The sequence below is a fragment of the Ambystoma mexicanum genome, chromosome 8 (genome assembly GCF_040938575.1).
Source record: "Ambystoma mexicanum isolate Mex_15411 chromosome 8, UKY_AmexF1_1, whole genome shotgun sequence".
Taxonomy (NCBI): Eukaryota; Metazoa; Chordata; class Amphibia; order Caudata; family Ambystomatidae; genus Ambystoma; species Ambystoma mexicanum.
Window position 1 is genome coordinate 1,692,282,473 of NC_090929.1, and position 18,624 is coordinate 1,692,301,096.

Sequence of the window (18,624 nt, forward strand, 5' to 3'; positions counted from 1 at the left end):
AGTCTCACAGGCATCAGCAAGGTTGACCCGCTCTTCAACCATTTGCCTGAAGCCTGGCCTGGAAAGACTTCGGGTTTTGCTATCTCAGCAGCCTCCTCCGGCTGGGTGGAGAGGTCTCTGGTTAGAGTCTTGACCTGGACAGAGGGTTTCATGTAGGAGAGGCAGTAATTGTGGACCTGGAAGATCTCCTCATCCTCCCTGATGTCACAGATCACCTCTTTCTCCATATAAGGGCAGGAAGAGTACACCGGAAATTCCCCGCTTGCTGGGTGAAGATCCTGTCCGGTGGTATGTCATTGTCACTGTCATTATCATAGAAGTCATTGGGGATTGGTCCTATCAGTTCATTTCCTAGATCCATGGAAAAATGCTGGTCATCAACCGCCATTCCAATAATGGTGCCTGGCCCAGAGTGATACTCCTAGGGTCGCTGTTATCCACCAATATTGGAATGGTGTTGTGTTCTACATTGACTAAGGGTGTTGGGTTTAACCCCAACCCCTGCTGTTGAAGATGTGCATTGAGGTGTACATAGGCGTCTTGATTTTGTAGTTTCTGTCCTCTTTTAATTTGTAATTCAAGTGGGAATTGTCGGTCCGTCCTGGGATGGTGACCTCCTCTCCAATTTGAACTTCAACCGCATAGAGCATTAATTGGGCTGACCAAAATGATTTTTCAGAATCATCAAAGTCCATGGGATTGCCCCCCAGACCAGGCCTTGTAATTTATAAGGTCCAAATTAATTGCAAACCGATTGAGAATGTCCCTGCCTAAATAGAATGCAGTAGGGACATCTTGCACGACCCAACAATTATGCTCTATGCTTTTGTCACTTATGGACATTTTTAGCATACACCTGCTAGGCAGGAGATGTTTGGAATTGGGAGTTCAAATGTGGGAATGGTTGGATCTTTTGGGAGCTTTCTGAACATGGCTTCGCTGATGAAGCTCTTTCCGTTGTTCAGGCACACTCTGGCGAGAACAGACTCCTTCCCCTCATTTAACTGAATAGGGATGAACAGTTGTTCTCTAATTTTCTGAATGTCAGCTAAAGTCTGAGCTGGTTTTTCATCACTTTTGACTACAGGATTTGGATTTTCAGATTCGGAATTGGTATACAACTTTAAAGTATTTCCTTCCAGTGTGGAATGCCACTTGAAATTGGAAAGAAGGTTGATTTTCAGGAAGGGAGAGGAGTTTCCATCACCAGTTTGTTGTCTTACAGCAATTACAGTAATGTCAGGTATTTGATAATTTTGGAAATGAAACTCAATTTGATCAGATTTTTGTTCAACAATGTGGCATGTCCCCTTTAAACTAACATGGTTGACACTTTGTTTTAATTTTATTAGCCGTTAGTCTGAGTCCAGAGGACCTTGTTCACACAGTCTATCAGGGGAGAGAACCTGCGAAGGATGTCATTCCCTAATAGACAGGGGGTTCCGTCTGGAGTCACGACTATGACCGGGTGTTTCACCTTATGTCGCCCAATATGTATTTCCAGATCCACCGGCCCCTCGACGGGAATTTCATTCCCGTTGCAGTTCTGGATTTGCCCAGGAAGAGGGGTGAGAGGGATCTGGTGTTTCTCCCCCTTCCTGAATTTAGCTGTTCAAAGGCGCTTTTTAACAGAAAAGTGGCTTGGGATCCAGTGTCCACCAGTGCTGAAAATGCATATTGCACTTGCACTCGGACGGGGGCGTACAATCTACCCTTTTTCTCCTCCAAGGGGCAAAGGTAATGGGCATTTTGGGCAAGCTCGGCGGTCAATTTCTTTATTTTGGACTCCGACACTGGGATTTTGGGCAATTTTCTGTGCCTTAGTCTGGGAATCTGTAACAAAAATTTGGCATCCTGAAATATGTGCGATTTTTGGAATCCCCTTTTGTCCTTAGCTCTGTTGTCAAGACTGTCAGTTATGTCTGCTTCTGATTCACTAAACACTGTTAGATCCCCTTCCTCCTCACCTGATTCTTCTGAAGGGAGTTGAAACTTCTTACCCTTCTTTCTCCGGTCCGACTTCTTCTATGTGAAGAGATACGGCCTTCTCCGGATGAAAGCCACAATGTTGCAGTATTAGATATGGCAGACACTGGACCCCCGCCCGAGAATGCCTGTGCAAGAGGAAAAAGCCAATGGCAGAAAAAACCTCTTGAAAACCTGGTCGAGTGTGGAACTCCATTGGGTTGAAAAGCGTCGGGTATAAGTATCCGTAGGAAGGACGATCGAAGGACCCGATGCTTCTCGGGGTACAGGAATGCAGCGTGGTGAAGAGTCCATGATTCAGGTAAGCATGTTTTAGGGAGAATTCTCATTTTATGGCTAATTTCCCTTACCTATAGAGTCCCCCAGCAGCTATGCTGGATTTGAAGGGTTTGTTTTTTTCTCCTGCTAAGAGTGTGACTCTTTTTTCCCACTCTTAGGCATTTTTGCTATGTGTGTTCTAGGCTATTTTTGTGTTTAATGTCTATGGGGTTTTTCTCACCCTCATAGGAACCATCTTTATACACATGTGTTACACAGCACCCTCAGTGCAGTGACACAGGGGTGTCATAGTGACCCCCAAACATAGACTCCATACCCTGGGACTGACTACTGTCTCCCAGGGCATGTAAAGTCCCAATTGACTTTACTAGTCTATTTTTATGAACTAAACCAGTACAACCCATCTTACTATGGAGGTACTGGGAAGGGTTAATAGTTTTTCCCTGGTGTTCATTTTCGAGAGGGTACCGTACAGCCCCTTTCTCAAAAGTTTCTGTCTGGTGGCAGTGGTTACTACTGTAATTATTCGACCGTGAATATTTCCCTATGGGATTTTCCCATTGTTCGAGGCTACCATGTTTTCTGACAGCCTCTAACATACCGCTGGTTTATTTTAACATTAACTTTACTCCGGTAGTTTTTATTTGCCAGAACTTTAATATAACTTCTTTCTAGTGTCTTTCTCTAAACTCCTAACCCAGGTCGGGGGTCCTTTTTTCGTCCTTTTGGCGGGCTTCTGCCAAGAAGTCCTCCTTTCGGCGCCACTGAGTCTGGGGTGGGTCCATGTCGCCCTCTGTCCTGATAGGCTTGAGGGTCCCTGCCAAGATGACCACTCCACTGTGTGAGTGACAGCTAGGCTGTATGAATGGGGATCTTTTTGCATAAAAGCAGGGTCCTGAGGACTGGAAGAGCAAGACGTTGCCACTGGACCTAAGAAGCCGAAGAGGAGAGAAGCCAAAGACACCTGCAACGACTGAACCACCGGTGAAGCCCTGCTGCAGCGTCTCACCACTTTTCTCCACACGACGAGAGAAGATCTTCATTTGCAAGAGCCTTCTTCCCTTGAGCTGGTGGGGCCAACCAGTTTGCCAATCACCTTCCTGGACCTGCCCTGGTCGAATCGCCAGTACCCTGTACTCGGAGACCAGATAGCCAGGCACCCGTCCACCTGGACTGCGATTTAAAGGAGCATACCTTTTATTCGTCGAGCAGCACCGCGGCTGATTTCATCCCTGGGTAGTGCAGTAACTCAAATCTTCTTCCATGACGAGAGCCTCCCTTCCTCTGCTGGATCCCCCGAACTGCAGGAACTACCAGATACAACCGCCATCGCAGGAGCCACCTCTTCATATTAAGGTACATTGTTCCGCCAGGCCGCCCCTTTTCGCGTGGTAGTGCTAAAGGTGTTTTAAATCCTTTACCTACCTGTTGGGTTGGCCGCCCCTATATTATAAACATTGTCTTTCATCTTCTGCATCCACCTTTTTCGAAATCGTTAACCAAAGACTTGACTGCAGCTACAAGAACATTTTGCTCCTGGGCCCTTTGCCCTGTACCACTGACTCTGGCACAGGCCTATTGACTCTGGCTAAATTTGTTAGAACTGCCTTCTCTAGATTGCTTCTCAACTAGAACTGTGTTGGTGCACCTACTTCTTTTAACCACCTTTTCCTTCCCACTTTTTTAAACTTGTGAAGTGCAATTTTGCTCGGTTTTCATTTAAGTATTCTCTATGCTAAAGTACTGCCTTGCCTAAACTTGTTCACAAACTTATGGGAAGTGTTCGCTAGGGTGTGTAAGAAGATATTTCTGTATAACTTGTGCTTTCCCTCCCTTGTGAGAAATTGCTAGAGTGCCATTTGTATTTGGTTTTCACTGTGCCGTTTTGCTCAGTTTTCACTCTTGCTCAAACTTGTCTACAATTTAACTAGGGAGTTGTGTATACTTTTCTTGACTGATTTTCACTTGCTTATTAACTGTGATTAATGTGTTGAACTAGAAGTGTGTAAAATAACTATATATATTCTTTTTAATACAAAGCTTTGGTCAGTGTTTCCTTGTGCCATAGCACTATAGCCCTATTGTGTAAACCCTGAATACTGCTAATCTCCCTCTTGAGATAAGTCTGACTGCTTAGCCACAGCTACCAACTAAATCTTTGTGGTACAGACTGATACCAAAGGGGATTTATTACTCATACCTGTAATCTTAATCTTCTGTAGTGCTCCCTAAGGGAACTGCAAATAATTCTGCCTAACAGCATGCAGTAGAATAGACTGCGCGTTTGTGAAAAATTGGTTCAATAAAGATCCGTGCCATCTGAGCCGTGGAGGGGACACCCAGTAAGGGCACAAAATGGGCAAGTTTTGTGAAATAGTCAATGATCACCATTACAGTGGTAAACCCTTGTGAAGGTGGCAAATCCACAATAAAAATCAGTAGGTATAATCTGCCATGGGCGATCTGGGATGATCATTCGTACTAAATTTCCCAAGGGTGGTCTCTGAGGGGTTTTTGACTGAAGACATACCACAAAAGTCTCTCTGGATCAATTCCGTGGTGTTGCGTATCCCCCTATGTCCTGCTGCTTGAGTGTCGTGGCATAGCCAAACAATTTCTAGCTGGAGGCTTTCAGTTGGGAGAAACACCTGTTGATCCTGGAAATAACACCCCTTGACTTTTTGTAAATTGTATTTGGAGATCAAGGGCATACATTCAGTCTCATGAGTACTAGTATTGGTTTCAATCCGTTGAAGCAGTTTCAAAATGACTTGTACAAACACGGCCTTGGGAAAAAGTTGTTTTGAACAGAACTGCAATGATCCCGAAGGTTCCTTTCGAGATAAGTTACTGGAGGATATATTTTTGAGGTAAGGCTAGCCGTCTGTTTTGGTCAGCGACAATGGTCCGCAATTTGTTTCTGAAGAATTTCAATCATGGATGGAGGAGAGTGGAATTAGACACACGAGAACATCTCTTTATCATCCCCGTAGTGCTGGTTGTATTGAGCGTTTTAACAGAACACTCATGGATGAAATATTCCTGCCAGTCCTGAGTGGTTGAGAATAGCAGAGGTAGTTAATGTGGAGAGTATTCAAATACAGGAGTATGCCCCATCCTGTTAGTGGGTTAGCCCGGTTTGAACTAATGAGGGGACGCAAAACCAACATGTTGTTGACCCCAGATTGGATGGTGGGAAACTCTAGGATGGTGGGTGTTGATGTTAAGTCAGTGCGTGACAGGATGAAGGTGCTTGATGATGCGGCAATGCGGTGATATGATGCCAAACATGATTGTAAGATTTGAGGAGAGGTGATGGTGTCAGGATCAAGCTGCTGAGATGGAGCAGGAAGGTTGATTCCAAGTATTCTGGAACTACAACTGTGTGGAAGGACTTTGGGAATGCTGTACGATTGGAGGGAGGTGAGGTGTGGAACAAGGCGCGAGTAGCCAAAACTGGTTGAGTGCTTCCTGCAACTTCGAGTCTTCATCCTCCTGTAGTTCAGTGTTTCTTCATTGTTACTCATCTCACATGTTTTATTGTTTTCACTGTTATTTCCCTTACCTCTTCTTTCGCATCATCTTGTTCTGTTTTAAGGGAAAGAGTTCTGTGATATAGGTTGCTTAGAACTTTAGCAGCACAGGCTGTGACCTCACAGAACCTGATGATGCTCAGCTTGGAATGTGATGCTATGAACTGGTGTCAGTTGGAGTCTGTCAGGATGAGTGGGGAAGGCTGCAGCCCTGAAGATGTTAATCTAATAAATAATGGTCACTTACCTGATATGTCAGTGGCTTCTTCATTATATGTTGCATTTTGAAAATATATTTATATATTTCCTCTCTCACGTGATTGCTTGCTTTCACTTAGTATTACATCATTCCACAAGAAGTGTAACATTGTTTTATGTTTCCTTCCTAGATAATAACGCAACAGCATCAGCAACAAACACCACAGCAGCATCAGAAGCAGGCATGTGAATCTACTCACTAGTTTTAAATTTGACATCTTTATTATCTAAAATCATTATTTACCCTTTGCAGGATATTTATTCTAATTCTTAACTCTTTGTAATTTTCCCAGTGAGTCGAGTAGAGTGAAGAATGTACATTTGTTGAGAATCCCTAATATCCAAATGCTTTCTAATTTAGGTTCCTGGGTCAGCTAGCCCTGTTATTGTCATGCAATGGTGATTCCATAGGAGCTCTATTTGTTTGGTTTTCCCTTAAAACAAGATTGTATCCAATCCTATATTTATAATTATCTCAGGAGGTCTTTTCATAATAGTGTGTATGGTTCTTGGTTGCAAGCACTTTAATGTTAGGTGGTTCAGTGTTCTGAAAAATTAAATGAGCAGCAAGTCCAGTGTGCATTGTGTACTTAAAGATTCAAAATACAACCCTTTTAACACATACATAGTAGTCAAATTAAAAAATCAGTGGTTATTCTTATGTTCCTGAATTGCTGTATGATTTTATTCAGCGCAATGAGGAGTCCTTATTGGTGCTTTCAGTCGCCTAACACTCTCATGAGGGGGAAGTGGGGGATTTGAAAGAATTCAAAATGAGTGTACCAGAAAATAATGTATTTGGTTATTCTAAATTTGGATAATAAGCTTTGTTTAGTAAGACCAGTCTAAGGTTCTTATTATGACTACACAATATATTAAAAGTAATCATGTGAAATTAACATTGTAATATTTAAAAAAAATAGCCATTTGCTTCTGGTTTCTTCAGATTAAACCAATTATAATAGGTTTATTGTGATTTAGTTCAAAACTAGAACTTTACACAAACTTAAATACAAATAAAATAAAATATTATGCTAATACTAATGTATATAACTGAATTAAATAAATAAGTACATAAAACCATTCTCACATAAACATCAAAATTCATAAAATTCACAGATTTTCGAACTTCATAGATATCTAAATTCATCACTTCATGACTCAAAGCTCATGCCATATACTCTATGCACTCCACCTGTCTCCAGTTTCATCCAGACCCGTGGGAGCTAGAACTGTGATCACCATGACCGAGGACAGTAAAACAAAGGACAAGAGGTCCCTACAGCATGCCTTCTTTCTTAATTCTACCAAATTTACCCGAAGCATTTCCAGCCCTAAAATAATAAAGAATATCACGTACTATCGGTATCCCAGGAGGATAGCTCAGCAGCAATGTGCTTGCCTGGGAAGCAAGACGACACAAAGCAACACAGGTTCGATCCCTAGGTCCGAGCTTAAAAACCTCTGAGTATTAAGCGTGTTATAAATAACCTATCATATCATCATATCATATCATAATGGTAAGGGATCCAGGGGCCAGAGTATCCCTTTCTTCTGTACCTGTTTTAGGGCAGTCATCTCGCCAATGGTAGAATGTAACTTTCACCTCGAGCAAACTTACGCCCACCATGTCCTTGAGTCTCAAGGGATGGACCCCCTAATTCAGGCAACAGGGATTTAACATTCAGCCACACACGATATAAGGCAATTTGCAAAGAAGTGGTATCTGCATTTGAGCAGTAATCCCAAAAGGAATCTGCTACAATTCCCTCATATCTGTGCACAAAACCACCCAAATTTCACATATACAAAGGTCCCAGTTTAGTACATTGTGTGAGCACATGTCTGGCTGATTCCAATTTGCTGATAACGCTGCATATGCGGCAATACCTGTCTTGAATGGCTAGTTTTAAACGAGGCCCCGTGACTGACTGGACCGGCAATTGATTTATGCGTAATTACAGCAGAAAATGTCTTATGGCCGGGTCAGGGCAAAGAAGCAGGTATGGTTGAATTTTCCTGTATCGATGAACCACATGTGATTTGTACCCCTTTAGTTTTGAGAGTTGGTTGTAATTCCTGCACCAATCCCATTTGTTGAATTTCTTTTCGAAGGATTTTTAAAAGTGAATGTAAGCCGTATTTCTGCTGTAGTCAAAGATCCAGCCGATCTCCATGAAGAGTGTCTCATTTAGAGACTTGTAGTTGGAACCCCTATGCACCCTCTCTGTATCATAGTTCTGCCCTATGGCTGCTGACAACTTACAAATTGGGCCAGTGCAATATTTTAGATTTTAAATAGAAGCTTCCCCTTGCCTGGAGTGCCATACCTCTAAGCGATGTTAACCCCAGCACCAACCGGAGGTATTCCATTGGGCAGGAGAGTCCCAGGGCCAGTACTGAACGCCAGTAATGTCCCTCCAGCCTGTTCAGCCAGGATAAGTCCTAGATAGCTAATGCCTCAATGCCTCAAGGCCATACAGGATGGAGGGAACAAAACATTGCTTATACAGCATGATGATCCCCATCATGCTGTATCCTGCTTGTGCTCTGGCAAACGTGCACGCAGCAGAGTAAGGTACTTTGCTCTTCTTATTTTGTAGTTTATTACCAAACCACAGTCAGCCTGTGCATTGAACTCTAAGCCTAGGTAAGAGTAGGACAGGGTGTAATCTATTTTGCCAATTAAGGTGTCCATCCTGGTCCTGTTGACCTTATTTCTGGAGACTAGTATTACACTTGTTTATTCCAGGTTAATGGTCAGGCCCAATTGACAGGCATATTTGGACAGCTCATTGAGCATGTTCTTTGTGCCTGCAATTGTCCGCTCAAACAGGACCAGATCGTCTGCATACAAAATGCCCACTACTGGCAGATCACCTATCCTCCAGGGGCAATTAGATTTTGCAGACAAACGCGAGAGAAGGTCAGAAATATATGGATTATACAATATAGGGGCAGCCATGCACTCTTGTTTGACACCCATATATATATGTATGGGATCAGAGATCTCCCCCCCATTGTCCAATCTTACTCTAGCATAGTTGTTACTGTGCAAAAGAACAAGGATATGTATTAGCCTGGGTGGGCACTTCAAGTTGAGCAGAGAAGACTGATGCTGCCGGATGAGTGCCGCAGTCTCAGGCAGACAACAGTGAATCTGCATTGTTTTTTGCTGCAGGTTACGCAGACATTCGATGAAGTCAAAATCCCCCGAGTTCAGGATCCTTAGTGATGGTATTTTGTTAAGCAATCCCATTTGTGTAGATCGGTTTAGTTGGGGAAACCGTTTAGATGTTTCATCGTGGCGATGGTAAGTTTTTTCTCATCCAAGGTAGTAATGGAAGCTTTCCTAGGGCTTTTTACTTGGCCATGATCATGTGTGGCCAGTTGTGGTGTATTGACTTCCTCACACCCATTAGACTTACTTACAGGAGAATTAATGTCCACATTGTTTAGCGGAGTATGCTCCTCTTGCAAAGTTTGTTCTTTTTACAGGAGCTTCCACTACCAGCCAACTTCTTAATGTTCCCACAGTCTGGGCAGACCTTCTCCTACATCGTGCCACTCTTTTTCGTTGTTTCTTTGACGTAATTTTATTTCCAGGGCGCAGTGTAGAATTTAGCGGTTGAACATCCACTAAAGGACTCTGTCCAGAGAGTGTAGGTCTTCGCTTTGACTGTTTAATTCTCAATGGCTTTTGCTTGTAGCTTTTTTGCCAGTCTAAATTGTTTCCTCAAGGGAAAAAGTGTTGATGAATTCACCTCTGGTGTACTGTCAGGTGCCTCATCCGTGATTACAATAGGAAGAAGGGGTGAGAGTATAGATATTTGCGGGAGATTCCTTTGATTGGGTTCCTTACGAGGGTCATTAGAGTGTGATACTTCAGCAGCTTTATAGTTAGCTAGTAAATTGTGCATCACTACTATGCTCGACCCCTGGGCTTTAAGGTCCTCGTGCATTGCCCCGCAAAGTTTTAATAGTATCTTTACAGCAAAGTTCCAGAAGTTTCATGGGTACTGTAGGCATCATTAGCTGAATCTGAATGCACCATTCCAGATTCGTAGAGCAGATTGGGACTGGCAGATAGTCTCAGGTTAGTCGGGAGGCTTGGTTGCGGCAAAGGAGCAAGTGAAGAGGATACTGGAAAAGGGACCATAGAGGGTGGGCGAGTGAATGATGAACGGCCCAAATCTCCAGTTCTGTTTGCTGCATTTGCATCAGGCCCCAAGTCAGTAGCATAACCAACTTCAGGTGGATCAGTGGTTGACACCACCAGAAGAGGTGCAAGTCAGCTTTCACCGATGACCAAGTCAACCGGGACATTCTCTTACAGGGCGTAACACAATCGGAGTAACGAATTGTTATCCAAATCTAGAGGGTGTGAGCTGTTATCGCATTTGTATTATATCTTGCCACATTATGATCTAATGTTATGTATTCTTTGTTCATATCTGTCAAGCCTCGTGTTATTCCCTACCTACATAGGGTTGCTTTTCGTAGACCCTGGTCTTTGCCATGGCGACTGTTACAACGCTCCATACGCCGCATACAAAAACAGGACTACTAAAACAGCAGTATTAGTGTATGGCGGTCATGGCATCATGAAGGTACGCCTCTGTGTTCCTTATTTATGTTAGTCTCTCCTTAGTTTCGGTGCTCCTAAACAGTTGCTACTTGTGCTCGGAAAGCAGCGTTTTCCTGTTATTCAGCCCCCGGACTCCTGTTTCTGTGTTGCCGACTCGGACCGTGTTTCTGACTTCCCTACGGAACGCTCCTTGTCGGCTTCCTGCTTTGAGTGACCTTATGGCTACCGACTCCTGGCTTCTTTATCAGACTCCTTTTGGATTACTCTTACATGTCTGGCATTTATTTCCTAAAGAGACCCTTCACCTCTATGATTCCTGTGACACATAGCACACCCTCAACAGATCTTTCATGTAACAACACTTGCACGGAGAACAGCTGTTATAACGCGCTCCTCGCATTCTACTATCAGCACATTGATTAGCTGTTCACAAAGCACTTCTTGGGTTAGACCACGAGCTCCCTACACCAATCATCTGTCTCCCCCACATCCCTTCAGCACAACTCATTGTTGCCTAGGGATCTAGGCCCAATGAAGGACGCACACACGGATAGATAGGAGGAACTTCTTTATTCTTCTACAACCAAACAGGAACTGGCGCTTGCTGCGCACGTGCCCCATAACTCCCTTGCCCAGTCAAAACTCCGCCTTTCCAACGGAGGGGGCTCATGAGCGTTAACCCCTTGAGCCCCGGGTAACACTACCCCCGGACAATATGTCCAAACATCAACTTGACACTCTGTGTCCGAACAATAACTCAGCACTCTTCAACAAGTCTCATCGGCTTCTTTATGAGTCGTCTCGGCCTCTCACCTCGAGTCCCAAGATCTGGCTCCTCTTCAGTCGCTCCACTCTGGCCCATGTCCCCGGGATCTCCTTCCGGGGGAAACCACTCATCATCCCTCTGCATCCTTGGTTCTGGTGAGTGTGCCCTCTGAGGTCCTTCTGTGTTTTCTCTTCTTGCGTATTGCCTGAACTGCTGACAGTTTCTGGTGACGGTCCTATCCTGGTCTTCAGCCGTCACCATCGTACCTTTCACTGCAACAATCCTCATGGGGCTTGGAGCAAACCGCGGGTCTGTCTTTCTATTTATCGGCTGTTGCACCAGAACTTCATCTCCTACCTGGAACTCCGGCGGCACCGCTCCTCTCCGTGCATCGGTACGGAGCCTCGCGTTTTCCTTTGCCGCCGCGTCTCTCTGGAGCAGATCATGGTCGGCCGGCTCTGCCTGCGCCGTACTTCTCGGGATGCGGGTTCGCACCTCATATCGGAACATGAGCTCGGCGGGCGTCTTATTTGTGACCTCATGAGGAGTGTTCCTGTAGTCTCTTAACAGGCGGCATAGCGCTTGGTGTGTATCGACTGCGTCAAGCCGTGCCCTCTGTATAGTCTTCTTGATCGACGCCATGAAGCGCTCCGCCATTCCATTTGCCTGGGGGTGGCGCGGTGTGATCTTCATGTGCTTGAACCCCAGGTGCTCTGCCAGTGTCCCAAACTCCTGTCCACAGAATGGTGGTCCGTTGTCGGACTTGACCCACTTGGGGATCCCCCACTCGCTAAAGACCTCTTCTATCGTCGCCGCCACTTGAGTGAACGCCGTGGAATTGACCACCTTGGCAATCGGGAATCTTGAGTGCTCATCTATGAAGAGTAAGATGTAGTCACCCGCTTCGGTCGGCCCGTAGAAATCCATGGCTACTCGTTCCCATGGGTGATCAGGTATTTGAGTATGTTGGAGTGGGGGCGGACGTTCTGCAGGGGCTGTGCACTGACAGGCGTGGCAGTTCCTTACCCACTCGTCAACGGCTGCTGAGCTGCTTCTTCGTGTTCTCGGCTCCTCTGTGACCTTCGTGCGCTATGCTGACCACCTCGCTCCTGAGTGTGGCGGGGATGACGATCCTGCACCCTCTGAGCAGGATATTATTGTCCTTCACCGCAAGTTCACCATGTACACGGGCTAGCCGTTTGATTTCTTGTTTGTTCACCCCCGGGTTAGCTAGGATGGCTCTGTGGTGGTCTGTATGGCTGAGGGCCCCTGTCGCCTTGACGGGGGGGCAGTATGGCGGCCACAAGTTCCCCCGTGTCTGCTTTAGGGTTGTTGGAGTGTCCCATGGCTGAGGCCTGTGCATCCACTCTCTCATGGATGCGGGCAAGTTCGCTGACCTCGGGCATGGTGAGCGGTTTTTTGAGTAGCTGTTTCTTGAGTGCGGGGGAGAGGCACCCTTCGATCACCCTCAGCCGAATGGCTTCCTCTAGCGAGAACGCATCAAATTGGCAGTTCGCCCCTTTCACTCGTAGACGTGTGATGAATTCGTCGACAGTCTCTTGCGGGAGTTGAGTGCACTGGTTGAACAGATATCTTTCATAGTCCCGGTTGACCTCGATGATCAGCAGTTTGTCCAAAGCACCAATCAACTTGGGAAACGTATCTTGGTCTGCGGCCGGAATAGCCTTGACAACCGTTTTGATTTCCCCCCCTACCAGGTTGAGGAAAATGTCTCTCATGATGGGGGAGTCCCCGTCGCCGGATCCTCTCACGAAATGACGAAAATCATCCATCCAGTCGGTCCACCTGGGGCCTTTGGTGGCTTGAGGAGTCATGGTGAACGGCGGGGGCAGACGTAGTTGTATCGACTTCGCCACCCGCGGCAGTTGAGGAGAGCCCTGGCTGGACCCAGGGTTGGAGGTGCTCATGGCGCCTGGGAGACGAGGCCCGCACGTGCACCCGGCGCCCGGCAAAGGGGGTCCGCCGCTTTTGCCGATTCAGGCCTCTTCTACGGCCAGGCGTCGACGGGCAGGGTACAGGATGGAGGCGCGGGCGGGATCGCTTCCGCGGAGCTTCGGTGGAGGAGGTCCGGCGAGGCGGATCCGGCGGAGTGCCGTGTTGCGCGGAGGTGGAGCAGGAGGAGGAGGTTCGCTGGGTTGCCCACCACGAGCGGACTGCTGCAGGAGGAGGACTCCAGTGTGCGGGAGAAATCCTCGTCGCCAAATGTTGCCTAGGGATCTAGGCCCAATGAAGGACGCACACACGGATAGATAGGAGGAACTTCTTTATTCTTCTACAACCAAACAGGAACTGGCGCTTGCTGCGCACGTGCCCCATAACTCCCTTGCCCAGTCAAAACTCCGCCTTTCCAACGGAGGGGGCTCATGAGCGTTAACCCCTTGAGCCCCGGGTAACACTCATCACTTACCACTGGCTCCTGCATCTATAGGATTATTGGATTAACCCCTGATGGACGCTCTGCAGAGAAATCTTCATCTTCACAAATGATCTAAAGGGCGCTCTGCTGCAATAACCATCGGATCACTTCTGGGATTACAATTAAAGACTTTTTGGGACGCTCTGCTGTTTTTCTACTACAAGATCTTTTTGCAATACTAGACACTCACTTGGGAACATTCAATCCCTGCTTTCACTCGATTTCCTTGGGGACTCATTTCTACAAGTAGGTTTCCAGTTTCTTCACCATTCACTGCAGGTAAGAGTGGGGACATTAGGGTGGTGCGGCTGGAACCTGTGGTTTTCTGCTTGTACATATATTCAATGGTGTCTGTGTTTTGTTTCCCGTTGCGCTGTTGCTGCTCCCGCCTTGTCACTCAAGCCCCTAGCCTGTCAGGTGTATTTGTTATCCTGCAGGCTGCACTCTTGGGAGGAAAGTCTTTATTCATCGTAAATCAAGACTATTGTTGAGTGACCTGTTGTATTTTAAAAACCTAATAAAAATCTAATAAACTAAAAAAAGAAAGTGCATAAAAGTATGTCTATAAAATACAAATCCTGGAAGAGATCATAATGCCTAAGCATTCTCCTGTATTTCATCAGGTAACTACAACGGGTCAATTTGTCCCACTGTTTCAACCGGTTCAACTCTTGCACTTTCTTTTTTACTCACTGGGGATTGTATTTTAGTTGCTCTGGGTTACTGCCTAGCTCTAGTAAAAAGCCCATGCACTCCTTGTATATGGTTTCAATGAATTTCCTTTCTCCTGCAGATTCCTCATCTGATAGATATCCTCACCCAGCTCTTCTGCTCTAAAAAAACTTCGAAGGGGCATAGTGTACCTCGACTCCACCGTGGATCCGTCTTGCTCGGTGCTCGATTGTCGGCTACGGGCGTGACGTTGGGCGTCGTATGTATACCATGCCATTACACTGCACAGCTGTGTTCCTTTTTTCCACAGGCTCGACACGCTGCTCTAGGAACACAATGAATTGAGTCTATGACTCTTTTTGACGTATTTTCATCAGAATTGTATTTTTCATTCGACCGGGAGATGTCTGTGCCTCGAGTTTCGAGTTTCAAACAGTGTTCTGACTACCACTCCAAAATATCGGTTAATAACCCCATGCAAGCCCCAGTGTCAATGCCATCGGTGTCAGGGAAGCAGTTGGCTCAATGCTGAAGAAGGCACCCAAACCATCAATTTAGGGGCCTTCCCGTGCACTTTAAGGTCCTAGCATCCCCAACGCCACCTCAGTGCCACAGCCCCGATCAACGCCGGCAGTCACCTTATCAGTGTCAAAGGACAAGCCCTCAGCGCTGATACTAGGCAAAAAAATATTTTATCCCACTCTCCCGGGCCGACTTCTTCGGTACCATGACATCCATCTTTTGCAACGATGGCGGGGATGATCAGGGAGGAGTTGATCCTGTATACATGGGAACAGTGGGTGTCAACTATTTCAATGACCAAGCTGACCTTTTGGAGTTGGCACAGGGGCTGCACGTTGCCATGGACTAGACACATCCCAAAGCCAACCTTACACCCACAGCCATGCCAATTTTTGAGCACTGGTAGATAGGGTAGTGGACACCTTAGGAGTGCAGGCTATGGCAGTGCCAGTCCAAGGTTACGAGTTAACCGACATACTGGACTAGGGTCCATTTACTGAAAGGAATATGCCTCTTAACCCAGCGATTGCCGATCCAGTAGCCTCTCTGTGGCTCCGTCCCTCCATGCAGCTCCACCATGACTGGAAAATACAGGCTGGCAAAAGGAGACCCGCCATTTCTGTCTTCTCACCCTTCCCCGGAAGGTCTTGTGCAGGCTGCTACAGTCTCCATCAGACCAGCATCTTTAACCTCGAATCTGCCTCCTGACAGAGAAGGTAAAAGAATTGACGCCATGGCCTGAAGGTTTTTACCTCGGGCAGCATGGCTCTGAAAGCTACTAACGTGGCTAGTGGTTTCGCCAAATACTCTTTCAGCCTCTGGAAGGCAGTGGAAAATGCGGTGGAGTATATCCCTGAGGGGGCAATGCAAGTCTGCTTCGTACAGCTGGTGGAGGATGGGAAAGAGATGGCCAGGCCGTTGTTGCAAACAGGCCTGGATGTTGCGGACTGCGTGGGCCGTTCAATGGCATTGGCTATAGCATTGAGGAGGCATGTCTTTAGGATTTTCGCCTAATGTCCAAAACAGACTGCTGGACATGCCCTTTTAGGGTGAGTTCCTTTTTGGTCAGAATTCTGATGACTCCCTGGAAGAATCTGAGGAGTCAAAGACTGCTGCAAAGTCGCTGGGCCTAGCTGCACAGCCGGCAAAACTGCCTTCAGATTCGCCTCTAGGGGCAGGGGCTACAGGCAGAAAGGCGCAGCTCCCACAGGCCAGGCAAGGGCCGGGGGGCTTCCAGAGGCCAGCAAGCAGCAGCAGTGGCAGGGGCAGCTCCTCCCGCTTTAAGCCGCTTTGATTTTACCCTCCCACAACTTTCTGGTTGGTAGATGACTATCAGAGCATTGACCCCAATGGCAGGAGATGACCGCCAATGCCTGGGCCCTGGAGCTCATGCAGTGGGGTTATTATTTTCCCTTAAGGAAATCTCCAGACAGACCGCCACCATCTCCAAGCCAACTGGGAAAGGAGCTCCAGTAAGAACTGAGAGCCGTGTTGTTGAAGGGTTCCGTGGAAGAGGTACCGCCTGAGCAGAGAGGGTCAGACTGGTATTCCTGGTATTTCCTAGTACCCAAGAAGGAAGAAGGTCTCCGTCCCATTTTTGAACTGAGGGCCTTGAACAAGTTCCTGAGGAAAGACAAGTTCAAGATGATGACGTTGAGATAAAGTCTCCACGCTCTCGAATTGCAGGACTGGCTGGTGTCTATAGATATGCCGGATGCTTATTTCCATGTGCCAATACATCGAAAGCACAGGAAGTTCCTGAGGTTCCTCATAGGGGAAAAGCACTACCCATTGACCGCTGCTACAAGGTGCTTCACCAAGCTCATGGCCGTAGTCGCAGCTCACCTCAGGAGACACAGAGGGCCTCATCACGAGTTGGGCGGTAACGCCAGCGCTACTAGCGCTGGCGTTAATAGCCCTACCGCCAAACCCCCCGGCGCTATTAGCGCCAGATCACGGGTTTGGCGGAATGGGTATTGCCCCTTCCCCATCGAGCCCATTCGGGAGTTCCTCATTCCCCATTGGGCCCAATGGGAAATTTTCGCGCTATTACCGCCGGCGGATTTCCCGCCGGCAGTAAACGCGCCGAAAATCGTCAAATGTTCGGCGGATTTCCCTCCAGCTCAGAGCTGGGGGAAATCAGCTGAAGCCATGATTTGGCGGCCTCTTAAATGTGGCTGTAATAGCGCTACCACCGCATTTAAGGGTTACCGCCAAACTCGTGATGAGGCCCAGAGTCTATATATTCCCATACTTGGATGGCTCTAGATTGGCTGGCAGACCTCAACTGCCCCATCACCATCCTAGAAAATTAACCACTTGCATGGTCAGACCACCATGGCATCACATTCTCCATACAGGAGAAACCCTCTATCAACATAGGAGTAACACTTGCCCCTCCTACCATATCCAGGAACAAGCGTAACTTAACTATAGAACACCTACAGTCCATCACCAATTCACCAAACCTTGAACAGGATCCCGCGACGCTAGCGGAAAGGTACAACAACACCTTGGAGCAAGCAATAAACGATATCGCTCCACTTAAACTGTGAAAAGCTAAACCGACAAATCACGATACAAATACGATACAAAGTACGATAGTTATTTTTCACATTCTGTATTGTTTCAAGGACTTTAATTGAATGTAACTGTATTTTCTTATGTTCCCCCCCCTCCTTGAAGCGCTTTGAAACACATTGTGTATAGGCGCTATATAAATAAACAATCAATCAATCAAACCTAAATAATTGGTTTACAGCAGACCTAAAATCATCACTCCGTAATGAAAAGAGAACAGCTGAAACCATCTGGAGAAAATCCCCTTCTACCATCAACAGACAAAATGTTGTCGCTGTGGCAACAACCTATTAAACTACCATTCATAGCACTAAAAAGGAAATCTACGATGAAAGAATCCAGAACGCTAAATCAAATACTAAATCGTCACAATATTTAGGGAACTAGAGTCACCAGCTCCCCCTGCTGACACGTGCCTGAAAGACACCGCCTGGTGGGCTAATATACAGAAGGCCCTATCAGATAAAATAGCACTATTACAAACTAAATTGAAACAAAATAAATAAATAAATAACCTGACCATCAATAACAATACCTCCAAAACTCAAGTCCACCAAAACCCACTATGTACCCCCTTCCAATTTACACCCGTCTCCATCAAGGTGTTAGGCAGAATCCTGGGCAGTGCCCTTAGGGACCACTACACAAGATTAAGACTACAGGTCGTAGTACAATTTCACCTTTGGTACAAGCCTGTACTACGCAGTTAGAGTGGTAGCAGTAGCGGAGCAGCCAGACTTATCTCAAGAGCAAATGAGCAGTAGTACAGATTACACAAAGGACTACAATGAATGTGACTCAAGCAAACACTGACTCACGGTTTTTGGTTAAAAAGTAAAAGTACATTTATTTTTAGACCATCTGTTCACAAAACACTTCACCTCTATTAAATTAAAACCACACTTCAAATACACTACACACAACCAATCCCCCTTGTGCAGAACAATTCAAGGTAAGTACCTTTGGATTTGACAGACCGGTGTTGTGAAACAAAGACATTACC

General features: G+C 46.4%; 1 protein-coding gene across 1 annotated transcript in view; it reads left to right on the top strand.

The window, feature by feature from the left end:
* Positions 1–6,193: 6,193 nt before the first annotated feature.
* Positions 6,194–18,624, top strand: part of LOC138473831 (deleted in malignant brain tumors 1 protein-like) — an 835,597-nt gene continuing 823,166 nt past the window's right edge. Inside the window, exon 1 of the mRNA XM_069612216.1 lies at positions 6,194–6,238. The gene's annotated coding sequence lies outside the window, so the exon portion shown is untranslated. The remainder of the gene's footprint in view (positions 6,239–18,624) is intronic.